Source organism: Rhamphochromis longiceps, linkage group LG6 (genome assembly GCF_057381845.1).
Source record: "Rhamphochromis longiceps isolate RC_006_pf linkage group LG6, R_longiceps_female_GT1.1, whole genome shotgun sequence".
Taxonomy (NCBI): Eukaryota; Metazoa; Chordata; class Actinopteri; order Cichliformes; family Cichlidae; genus Rhamphochromis; species Rhamphochromis longiceps.
Window position 1 is genome coordinate 8,361,899 of NC_140562.1, and position 11,721 is coordinate 8,373,619.

Genomic DNA, 11,721 nt, shown 5'->3' on the forward strand with positions numbered 1-11,721 from the left:
CCAATCCATCTAATGTCTTTTAGACCCCATTCCTATAAGACTGCTCAGAGAACTCCTGCCATGAATTTAAGCTTCGATCTTAAATATAATCAATCTATCTCTAATATTCGGCTATGTACTACAGGCTTTCAAGCTGGCAGTAATTAAACTTAAAAAGCCATCTCTAGAGCCAGCAGTGTTAGCTAATTGTAGGCCAATCTCTAACCTTCCTTTCATATCAAACATCCTTGAAAGAGTAGTTGTCAAACAGCTAACAGATCATCTGCAGAGGAATGGCTTATTTGAAGGAATGGCTTCAGTCAGGTTTCAGAGCTCATCACAGCACAGAAACAGCTTTAGTGAAGGTTACAAATGATCTTCTTATGGCCTCTGACAGTGGACTCATCTCTGTGCTTGTCCTGTGAGACCTCAGTGCAGCGTTCGATGCTGTCGACCAAAATATCCTATTAGAGCGATTAGAGTACGCTGTCGGCATTACAGGTACCACACTGCAGTGGTTTGTGTCATATCTATCTAATAGACTTCATAGGTTTTCACTGCTATGCAGATAACACACAGCTTTATCCATCCATGATACAGGGACTAGAAAGAGAGAGCAGATTTCTCCAGTATTGGCTTGCCTTCATTGGCTTCCTGTTTAATCCAGAAGTTAATTCCAAATCCTGCTCCTCACACACAAGGTCTTAAATAATCAGGCCACATCTTATCTTAATGACCTTGTAGTACCATATCACCCTATTAGAGCACTTCGCTCTCGCTCTGCAGGCCTACTTGTTGTTCCTAGAGTATTTAAAAGTAGAATGGGAGGGAGAGCCTTCAGTTTTCAGGCCCCTCTTCTGTGGAACCAGCTTCTAGTTTGGATTCAGGAGACAGACACTATCTCTACTTTCAAGATTAGGCTTAAAACTTTCCTTTTTGCTAAAGCATATAGTTAGGGCTGGACCAGGTGACCCTGAATCCTCCCTTAGTTATGCTGCAATAGACTTAGGCTGCCGGGGATTCCCATGATGCATTGAGTTTTTCATTTCCAGTCACCTTTCTCACTCACTATGTGTTAACAGACCTCTCTGCACTCAATCACACTTGTTATTAATCTCTGTCTCTCTTCCACAGCATGTATTTATCCTGTTTTCCTTCTCTCACCCCAACCGGTTGCAGCAGATGGCCCCGCCCCTCCCTGAGCCTGGTTCTGCTGGAGGTTTCTTCCTGTTAAAAGGGAGTTTTTCCTTCCCAAAGTGTTTGCTCATAGGGGGTCATATGATTGTTGGGTTTTCCTCTGTATGTATTATTGTAGGGTCTACCTTACAATATAAAGCGCCTTGAGGCGACTGTTGCTGTGATTTGGCGCTATATAAATAAAATTGAATTGAATTGAAAAAGATATGACCTAAGTATTTCGCTGAGTATTTCCAATACTTGGTCAGGTAAATAAAAACATGGAAAATTTAGCAAAACGACTATCAGTTGTTATTATATACTTTTGAAAAATGCATCAAAAATGTTTCAAACTGCACTAATACCAAGAACCAACACAGTTGCCCTGAATGGGAAAAAAAATGTGTTTCTTGTTTGCGTGTTTATTTTCTTGTTGTCTTTTCCTCATTCTTAGGCTACGTTCACACTGCAGGCAAAAGCACATCGAACACGACTTTTTTGACCGCATGCGACCCATATCCGATCATGGTATGACAGTTTGAACAGCACAAATCCGATATTTTTAAATCCGACCTGGGTCACTTTCGTATGTGGTACTGAATCCGATACAAATCTGATGTTTTAGAAAGCGACTGCTGTTTGTGTCACAGTTGCCGAGGCGAGCCATGTGGTGTTGGAGGGAAAGAGGACCCAAAATGCAGGCAGTAGATTGATGATGCTAGTGACGTTTATTTCCAAGTGACGGAGTGACAGAACAGGCAGTGAGGCATGACAATTAACTGAAGAAACCTAGACTGGAAAAACTAAATAACAAACCAGAGATCATACAAAACGGGGTGAGGGGCAGAGAGACGCAAACAAGGAACAGAACACCATGAAACACAGACGAGCTGACAACGAGCACAGACCGACACCCACTATCTATGCACACACACAAGGTAATCAGGTAATCACGCACAGGAGGAAAGAACAGCTGATCCTAATACACAAAGACGACTGGAGGATACAAGCTGAACACAATGACAACACACACAGACCTTCAAAATAAAACAGGAAATCCAGAACACAAACAGGGCACAAGGGGAGGACACAGAATACCAAAATCGGAATAACTAGAAGAGAGGAAAATAATCATATAAAACCCAAAACGCTGGGTCAACGACCCAGCACCATGGCAGTTTCATGTCGCCTTTAAATCCGTCTTTTACATCACTGACACGAGACAGACACCAATTACCAGTGCCGGAGAAGCGCCCAATAAGACATCGTGAACGCTTCCTGGCCATCCAGTGTAGATGTCTGTGAAACTGTTGGGAAGACAATGTTGGAGATATGTGAACATTTTATTTGTACTGTATAATCTGCAGATTCTGACAGAAATCTGCAACTATCCTTTGAAGCACCGCTCCTCTCTTAAACAGCAACAAGGATCATTATTAGGCCATATGTAAATAACAAAATAACTTTATAACTTAAAGCAAAATTGGAAAACATAAAATCCGAAACAGTCAAACAATACTGTTTGGTCTGGGTCTAAACAGAGCGCGTTGTGTGTGATGTCTTCTTTTGCGCATGCGGGCCGCTTTGAGGGTTCACACTAGTGTGTTTGCTGTCACATTTTATTTGTAGTGTGAACAAGCAGACAAAAAAAATTGGATTTGATCAAAAAAATCAGAATTGAGCATTAAGACCTGGAGTGTGAACGTAGCCCTAGCTGCACAGCTGTGACTTGTGACTGAACCTTTTTTATCTGATTCTGGGTCAACAAGACTGAAGATGTTTTGCTGCTCAACAGAGCTCTTGTGTGGTTGATTTAAGAATGCTGGTCCAGTCAGCCAAGTGGTATTAGTGAACTGAGAGGCTTGGACACTTGATGTCCTGCATGTGGTCTTCTGCTGGAAATGCTCTTAGAATATTCATGCTGTTTGATACGATATTTTTAAGGCTTAAATAAGACTCTGCAAGAGAGGTTTGTGTTCCCTTAATCAGGCAAATGGCTTCCTCTTTAGTTGGTTCATTTGGAAACCAGACCCTCATCCACATTCTCACATTCTCCAAAGTGTTTGGAGTCTGGCCCCTGTTGCATTGTTGTTGTTGTGTATGTGTGGCTGGCAGCCGGGACACTGCAGCCGAGAAGTGTTGTAACAGCAACTGTGAAATAATAAAAAAGTAAATGCTGAAAAGCATGCAAACATTGCTGGGTCTGTCAGGGTTATGTTCCATCTATAGCTGGACTCATCACATTTTAATGCAGCTTTGCAGGTGCGGGCAAGATGTCCAGATGATGAGCAGCATCTGAAACAATTTTGTTGCTCTTTTAAGCAGGCCTTCTAATCTTCAGTTGTTTCCAATCTAAAGCCACAGCATTTCCTCAGTGGGTGAGGCTTGTAGTGGATGGGACAATATTTATCTGGTTCATCGTTAGCTGTTACCTTCTGATCTGCATCCGACTAGACATTAGTCTTTTGCATCGACACTGGTTTCCTGAATTTTACAGGCTTTAAGAAAAGCCTCTCTAGCTTGGGAAAATAGTTGCTTTGATGTACAAAGCTGGGATCATTCCTTGTCAAGACAAGGAATGATCCCAACTGCCACCAGGCAGTTTATCTGCCACCAGGCAGATAAACTGAGTAAGGAAAGAGACGGGATGATAAGATATATGATACTCTTCCTTATACTTTGATCCTTGAGAAATCCATTTGTCCTGCAAGTTGCATGGCGGCTTCTGCACAATGGGGCTAATGCTGCAAGCAAGTCCAACTCTTAACTGGTGGTAAGGTTTAAATCCTTTATTGTGGTAAGGAAAGATGACGTTCATGATCTGTAGGTTTCTGGACAGTCATCAAATTGTGATAATTGTGACCGACCAGTTCTATATGTGCCAAAGTTTTTGCCATGTCCATCACACCTGCACTGGATGCATACTCTTCATCAGGGGACTAGCTGCATATTGGTTTTCATTTGTTCATGGTGCAGTCAAAGCACTTAACATTCACAAGAGCACTTTCTTCCTCACTGATCTTCTTCTATGATTAAAGTGCTTACGCATATTCATACTCTGATGGATGCATCAGAGAGCAGCTTTGGTTAATATCTTGCAATATTTGGCATGCAGACTTGGGGGAGCCAGGGATCGATCCACCAAACATTTGATTCCAAACCTTCCAGTAGATGACCTGCTCTGCCTCCTGAGCCACAGCAGCCTGCGGCCTTTAATGTGTCTACCTGGGCAATGCAGCTGCTGCCTACTTTTCAAAATGCAGGGCATCTAAATTAGCCTCCAATCTTGCTTTGGAAACCTTGATGGCATTTTCCCTTTCTACAAATGTTTCACAAGCTCTTGCAGCTTCTGCCAATGCTCTTGCTCATGCCGCTTCAATACCCCCAGATGATTTTGATGAGCATTTAGAACCAGAATGTTTAGAGCTGATGCCTTATCTTTAATGCTCAGTGATTTCTTCAGTGAAGGGCTTCTCCAGCATGTCTTGTCCATGTTTACTGTTCACGTCAAAAAACTGCGATGTACAGGGTGGGCCATTTATATGGATACACCGTAATAACATGGGAATGGTTGGTGATATTAAAGTCCTGTTTGTGGCACATTAGTATATGTGAGGGGGCAAACTCCTCAAGATGGGTGGTGACCATGGTGGCCATTTAGAAGTCGGCCATCTTGGATACAACTTTTGTTTTTTCAATAGGAACAGGGCCATGTGACACATCAAACTTATTGGTAATGTCACAAGAAAAACAATGGTGTGCTTGTTTTCAACGTAACTTTATTCTTTCATGAGTTATTTACAAGTTTCTCTTTGTTCACAGCCATTTACATGTCGAAGAGGTTAACACGTGAGGAGCGGATCTAAATTGTGTTGATATCTGGTGAACGCAGTAACCGGGTCATTGCAGCAGATTTCAATGCAAGACACCCTACGAGACCACCCATCTCCCATGCTACAGTTAGCAAACTGCTTGCTAAGTTTCGTGAAACTGGTTCAGTGTTGGATTTGCCAAAATGTGGACGCAAGAAAAATATCACTAATGAAGAAACATCAGTGGCTGTCTTAGCTTCATTCAGCAAGAGCCCACAGCGTAGCACTCGCCGCATGTCACTGGAGAGTGGCATTAGTCGAACATCCCTTCGGCGGATATTGGCTACTCACAAATGGCACCCTTACAAACTCCAGCTACTGCAGCATCTCAACGAGGATGACCCAGATCGGCACACAGAATTTGCAGAATGGGCAAAACAAAAATTGGAACAGGACCCTCAGATCACGCAGAAGATTTTGTTCAGTGATGAGACAAACTTTTATGTAAATGGTGAAGTTAACAAACAAAACCACCGCTATTGGTCTGATACTAACCCACATTGGATGGATCCTCCAAGACTGTTGGAACAACAAAAGTGATGGTTTGGTGTGGTATATGGGGTACAACGATAGTGGGTCCATTCTTCATCAATGGAAACCTCAAGGCCACTGGATATTTGAAATTGCTACATGATGATGTGTTTCCCTCTTTGTGCACTGAAGCTGGCACGTTCCCTGAGTTCTTCCAGCAAGATGGTGCACCACCACATTATGGGTGCAAGGTCCGAGCAGTCCTAAATGAACGGTTTCCTGGAAAGTGGATTGGTCGTCGTGGGCCAGTTGAAAAGCCTCCAAGGCCTCCCGATCTGACCCCCTTAGACTTTTATCTTTGGGGTCATCTGAAGGCAATTGTCTATGGTGTGAAGATACGAGATGTGCAGCACCTGAAACTACGGATATTGGGTGCCTGTGCTGGCATTTCTCCTGCGGTGTTGCTATCAGTGTGTGAAGAGTGGGAGAAGAGGGTTGCATTGACAATCCAACACAATGGGCAGCACATTGAACACATTTTATAAGTGGTCAGAAACTTGTAAATAACTCATGAAAGAATAAAGTTACGTTGAAAACAAGCACACCATTGGTTTTCTTGTGACATTACCAATAAGTTTGATGTGTCACATGGCCCTGTTCCTATTGAAAAAACAAAAGTTGTATCCAAGATGGCCGACTTCTAAATGGCCACCATGGTCACCACCCATCTTGAGGAGTTTGCCCCCTCACATATACTAATGTGCCACAAACAGGACTTTAATATCACCAACCATTCCCATGTTATTACGGTGTATCCATATAAATGGCCCACCCTGTAGTTTATTCAGCTCCATATCCATCTTTTCACTGTACTGCTCTCCTTGTGTCTGCATGTGTGCGTAGGTCCACAATTCAGTAGCAAGCCAAAGAATACAGGAGTCAGGATGTAGCATCCCAGCTCCCGATGCTTTATTTTACATTGCACCGCCACATACCATTAAATCAGAGTGAAACTAAAACATAAAAACAAAAGAATACTATAGTAAAGGGATTAATATAATGATATAGTACAACGCCATATGCATATGTTTGACAGTGCTTTAGCTATTTAGTAGGGGTGCAACGATACACAAAATTCACGGTTCGGTTCGGTTCGATACTTTGGTGTCACGGTTTGATATTTTTTTGATACAAAAAAAAATGTTCATGCCTTTTTAATTTGTCATTTATTAAATTTTCACGGCACATTCCGCACCACATCTCTGTGCGTTCATCATTTGTTTGAAGCCAGCTCACCTCCTGCAACTACTTTTCTGAGAATACGTGCTTCTTTTGTGGTTCGGACTCCTGACATTTCTTTGGAGGTGGAGGAACATCACAGTAATTGCTTAAAGGAGCTTGCTTCTTCGACATCTTTAAGAGTTCTAAACAAATGTCTGTCCTCCTCCTGAAAATCTTATGTACGCAAACACGCGTTGCAACTTCTTATCTAGTGCGTGTTTTTTATTTTGACAGCGAATGCGCACCTGCGGACCACTTAATTGCAGCCCTTGTTATTTAGCTCGTCATATTGCAGCCACAGAAATTCTGTTGTCCATGAAACCATAAAGCTGCACTTTCTTTTTGCCTTATAGTCTGATTTGTCATAACTTTTCCGTTTTGTGGTAAGCTTTTCTTTGGCTGTCACTTCTTCACCCTGACCTGTCTTATTTGGCTCAGCAGAACTAAAATATATATCCTGCTGCTTTTACAGATGCACTCACATAAGCTCAGCGATTCTCTGCGCGATCAACCTCTCACATGTTTAAGCTTGCTGCGGGAGATTTCACTTGTCATGTTTGCATAGTAAGCTAATGATTGATGAGACGATGTCAGAGGAATTGGTGAGCAAATTATCGTCACTCACCAATCAGTGCTGTCGCTCTCTATACACAGTTCGTGCGATTGCAAAGTGAAAGCAAAAAACAAGTGCAAATTCAAACGCGATTTCAATATGTCACATATTGACAGTGGCTCACAGATGCCAATGACATAATTACCCAGCTACATTTCCAAAAGAATGCAAAAGCATTGACATATATTTTTCCTTCCTACGATAGGCCGACGGGCAGGGCAGAGATAGATTTTGGTAGCCCGACTGGAAAAATCGCTAGCCCCGGGACGTCGGGCAGGCAATTTTGCAAGCCCTGTATCTGATTGAGGAATCACTGATCTTTGGAAAAGAGAGTTTATTACAGAGAAATGGCTCTTTCCAAAATAAAAGCTATACTATACGCTTCTTCTGGGCTATATTCTCAGCAGCATATTAAACATATCAGGTCCCCATAAGGAGAATCATGTGCTAACGGCTGTCTAAATGACTCAAGTTTGTAGCATGCGTGCTTGTTGTTTTTGTCTGCTTCCACTTGTCTTTGCACTAGGATGATGTCGGCGTAAATGTGCAGTCATATTCGTTGTGTTCCCACTAGTGCTGTCAGCGTAAATCTTGTTGAAATGACGTTAACGCCACAACACGGCAAATCTCCATTAACGAGCTACCGCGGATCGCCCGTGCATGGGGCTGGACGGCCAACACGTTAATGAGCTAACTGCACTAACGCACTAGTTCCCACCCATGTAATTGAGCATTGCGTGGCACATCCAACATACTGTTTTACTTTAGTCCATGACACGCTTACCTTCAGGGTCATACGTCACATGAAAACCAAAATAGTTCCAAATGCCAGATCTGAATGAGGGTGGGGGAGGTTCAATTTGCCATGTTGCAAGGAGAGCTTAACTTCTGTCTCGCTAGCTTGCCCTGCGCTCAGTGAATCTGCGTTCGACTACTCTGCCTAGGCTGCACTGTCGAGCGCAGATCCACTGAGCGCTCAACACAGACAGCATCATCAGAAGGAAAGTTGATAAAATAAATAAAAAAATTTGTAATGTTCGATACATATGCGTACCGAACCGAAAGCACTGTATCGAACGGTTCAATATCGATACGATTATCGTTGCACCCCTACTATTTAGCGTTAGCTGGTTAACAAGGAATGTTCCAGATTTATAACCATGTTCAAAGTTCCCCAATCACAGCCTTTGCATCAGAAATTTTGTTCTCTCATTAATTATTTCATTTAATTGTAGTTTTAATTTTAAAATATTGCAAACTTTCCAGGTCTTCTTCACATTCCTACGGAGTGCTGAAGTTTTGAAATGTATCATTAATTCTTATTTTTAATACCTTTTAAGTTGTCAAAGAGTAAATTGGCAGAGAGTTAGTAATTAAAATGCAATTTAGTAGCACGCTGTGTTCAACGCTGCTGATATATTTTTCGTCTCATCTCTACAGCATAGCTCTACTCACTTACCTTCCACTCCTCACCCCAATAAGTGAACAAAGCTGACCAAGTCCGTCAGAAGCAGCTATACCTATGGCTGCATCGGAGCTCTACACTGTAAAAACTGTGATTTGGGTTAATTAGTATCTAATAGGAAAGTAATAGTAACTATTAATCAGTAAAAACATGTATGTGTTGTTTTAATTAAATCTAAGAAAAATTAAACATTTTTGAGATGTTCAGTTATTTAAATTTACACAATTTTGTTTGGGGTAAATTAAGCAATAGTTTGTTGAGCAGATTTAACAAAAATGTATGAGTACCGTGAAAAATGAAGAAATCTAATAGATTTAACTAATGAAAGCATTTTCATTTCAATCATTCTACACTTCTGCCTGTAGTCTGTTGTGCCACATGCAACACACACACGCTTCAGCAGTGGATGATCTCCATTTTGTCCGAGGTAAGATTATCTGAATTTGTACGAATATACGACACGTTTTAAACAATAACGTATAGCAGTTTTGAGTAAAAGTTCTAAACAGTATGATACGTCAAAATTAGATTAATAATGACCACTGTAATGACAGTATTGTATTTTTACACAAAATGGCACGAAGTGGACTGCTAGCATAAGGTCACTTTCCAAGCTTTCGCAGCTGTGTTACTTAAGAGCTTTGACTAACCACGTTTTACCATATTAAAAAAATATATCAATTATGTATTTCGATGGGCTGTAACTAGGGTTGCCAACCGTCCCTTAAAATACGGAATCGTCCCATATTTAGAAACAAAAGTACACGTCCCGTATTGAGCTAATAAGGGACGCACTTTGTCCCGTAATACAGTGAGAATCAAAAGTAGTCTATAACTTTTAATGGAATTAACGCTTTGTTTGAAAACATAATTCCCAGCCCCTCTCCTGCTTTGTGACCAATGAGCTGACAGCACACTTACGAGTATGACAATTCAGATTACCGCTCATCTCATTGGTCAAGGAAAGGTCGCTTACGGAGAAAATACCGGAAGACAACAGATGACCACAACAAGAAGCATGGCCAACAGGGAAACAAACGCCGACACTGCGGTGCAAGTCTCGGACGACAGTACACCTAAAGCTGGGCAGACACTGTGCGATTTTTTCAGTCACGTTATTCAGCTCCTGCTCAAACTGCACGATTGACTCGCAGGGGTTAGAAGTTGGTAGGTCACGATGCAGGTCTCACACTATACCGCCCGATGCTCTGATGCGACCTGAGTGCTCACACTGTGCCTCCATAAAATGAAGGTTATAACAGAAAATCTGTCGCGCTCTCTCTCTCCGTCTTTCACTCACACAGACACACCACCACCATCAACTTTGCTAAATTGCTAATGAAAAACATTGATCGGGCAGCTGTGATTGAGCAGCAATGTAAATCCAACTATTTTCACGGTTGTGTGCCTCCATTGCTTGTGTCCAGATCACACGCTGCACAGCCGTGCTGCTCCATCTTTTACACCAACGTTTACGTGTTTGCGCGCGAGCAGTGTGAGCGGCTGTGGTGAGACCCTCACGAGCGATTGATGATCGGGAGCTGGTCGTGAGGTGTTAATCACTTCTCGTTACCCCACGTATACTACACGACGCACGATGAAGGCCAAAATCGGTCCGATCACTCAAAAATCGGCTCAAAATGGGCCTAAAACCGCACAGTGTGAGCCCAGCATTAGAGCAGCAATGTTTGTTCAGAGAAAGGGAAAAATGGGAAAAGGAAAACACCTGGCTGGAAAAAGTTAATATGGGCATGTGCAGTGAATATCAGCGCTATGTGGCCAGAAGTGTGATAATATAACTTATTTTGTGTAATAAACAACTGTAAGGATAGATGATTACAACAAATTGATGACTAATACATAAAAGTAATACATAGATGAATAATGATGATGAGTTAAGATGCGTAATCATGGGAACAAGCGGGTTTACAAACAGGAGCAGCTGATTAGCATTAAGCCAATTGTACTAAATGCACTAAATGTGCACTGTTACAAGAATGTTTTTCTTTCTATTGTTTTCTATTATTTTAAGTTAAGCAGGACAGAGTTCTTTTAAAGAAAGATTTACTTATATTCTCAAAAGTTAAGCATGACAGGCTTCTGTTTAAGAAGGAGACCTGTTTTATTGTGTTAATGTTGTCATTTTGAGCTAAAAAAATAAATGGCTAAATGATCATTTGTTTCACATGTGTTCATATCACAAAGAATACACATCTACTTAAATCAAATTCAAGTCAAATGGTTAAAAAAATAATTTCACACACAAAAAAAGAGCTAGAAAATTCACCACACTGGGAAGGGTGAAGACAACTGGGCCGCCCGGCCCTGGCCACGAGGTGTCCCTTATTTATTTTTCAGGGAGTTGGCAACCCTAGCTGTAACCTCCCTCATTTACTTTTAAAATTTTATGAAAAAGTTTTGCACTCAGCAGTGAGTGATGTAATTAAAATCATTTGTGCGGGATTTTGCCAGTCACGGTTTTTCAAAGCTTTTGTCTCCACGCAGTGTTTTTCAGTTGTGGTAATTAAGCTAAAGTGGCTCAGTCCAGCAAAATAACTGGTTTTCATTTTCATGCTGTCGGAGCCCTGTGAATTTAGTGCAGGCACAGCTCACATAGAGGGATAATGCAAGTTTCCAGTTAAACTTGGTCGGTGTATCAGTGAGACCCATGCTCAGTCACAATGTAACGATCTTCAAGACAAAGGTACATTCAGGAAATAATATAGTAATACGTGTTTAATCTGACATAAGTCTTTCATAATTTCTATGTTTAACACCCAATGGTGTTTGGATACAGAGATGACCTTGTGTAGATTAAAAGGACATCTTTTCAAATATGGGAAGATATATACGTATATAAATAC

General features: G+C 41.5%; 1 protein-coding gene across 1 annotated transcript in view; it reads right to left on the reverse strand.

The window, feature by feature from the left end:
- The window catches only part of LOC146667451 (glycine receptor subunit beta-like), a 76,695-nt gene that overhangs the window by 25,311 nt on the left and 39,663 nt on the right, over positions 1-11,721 (reverse strand). The window lies entirely within an intron of this gene.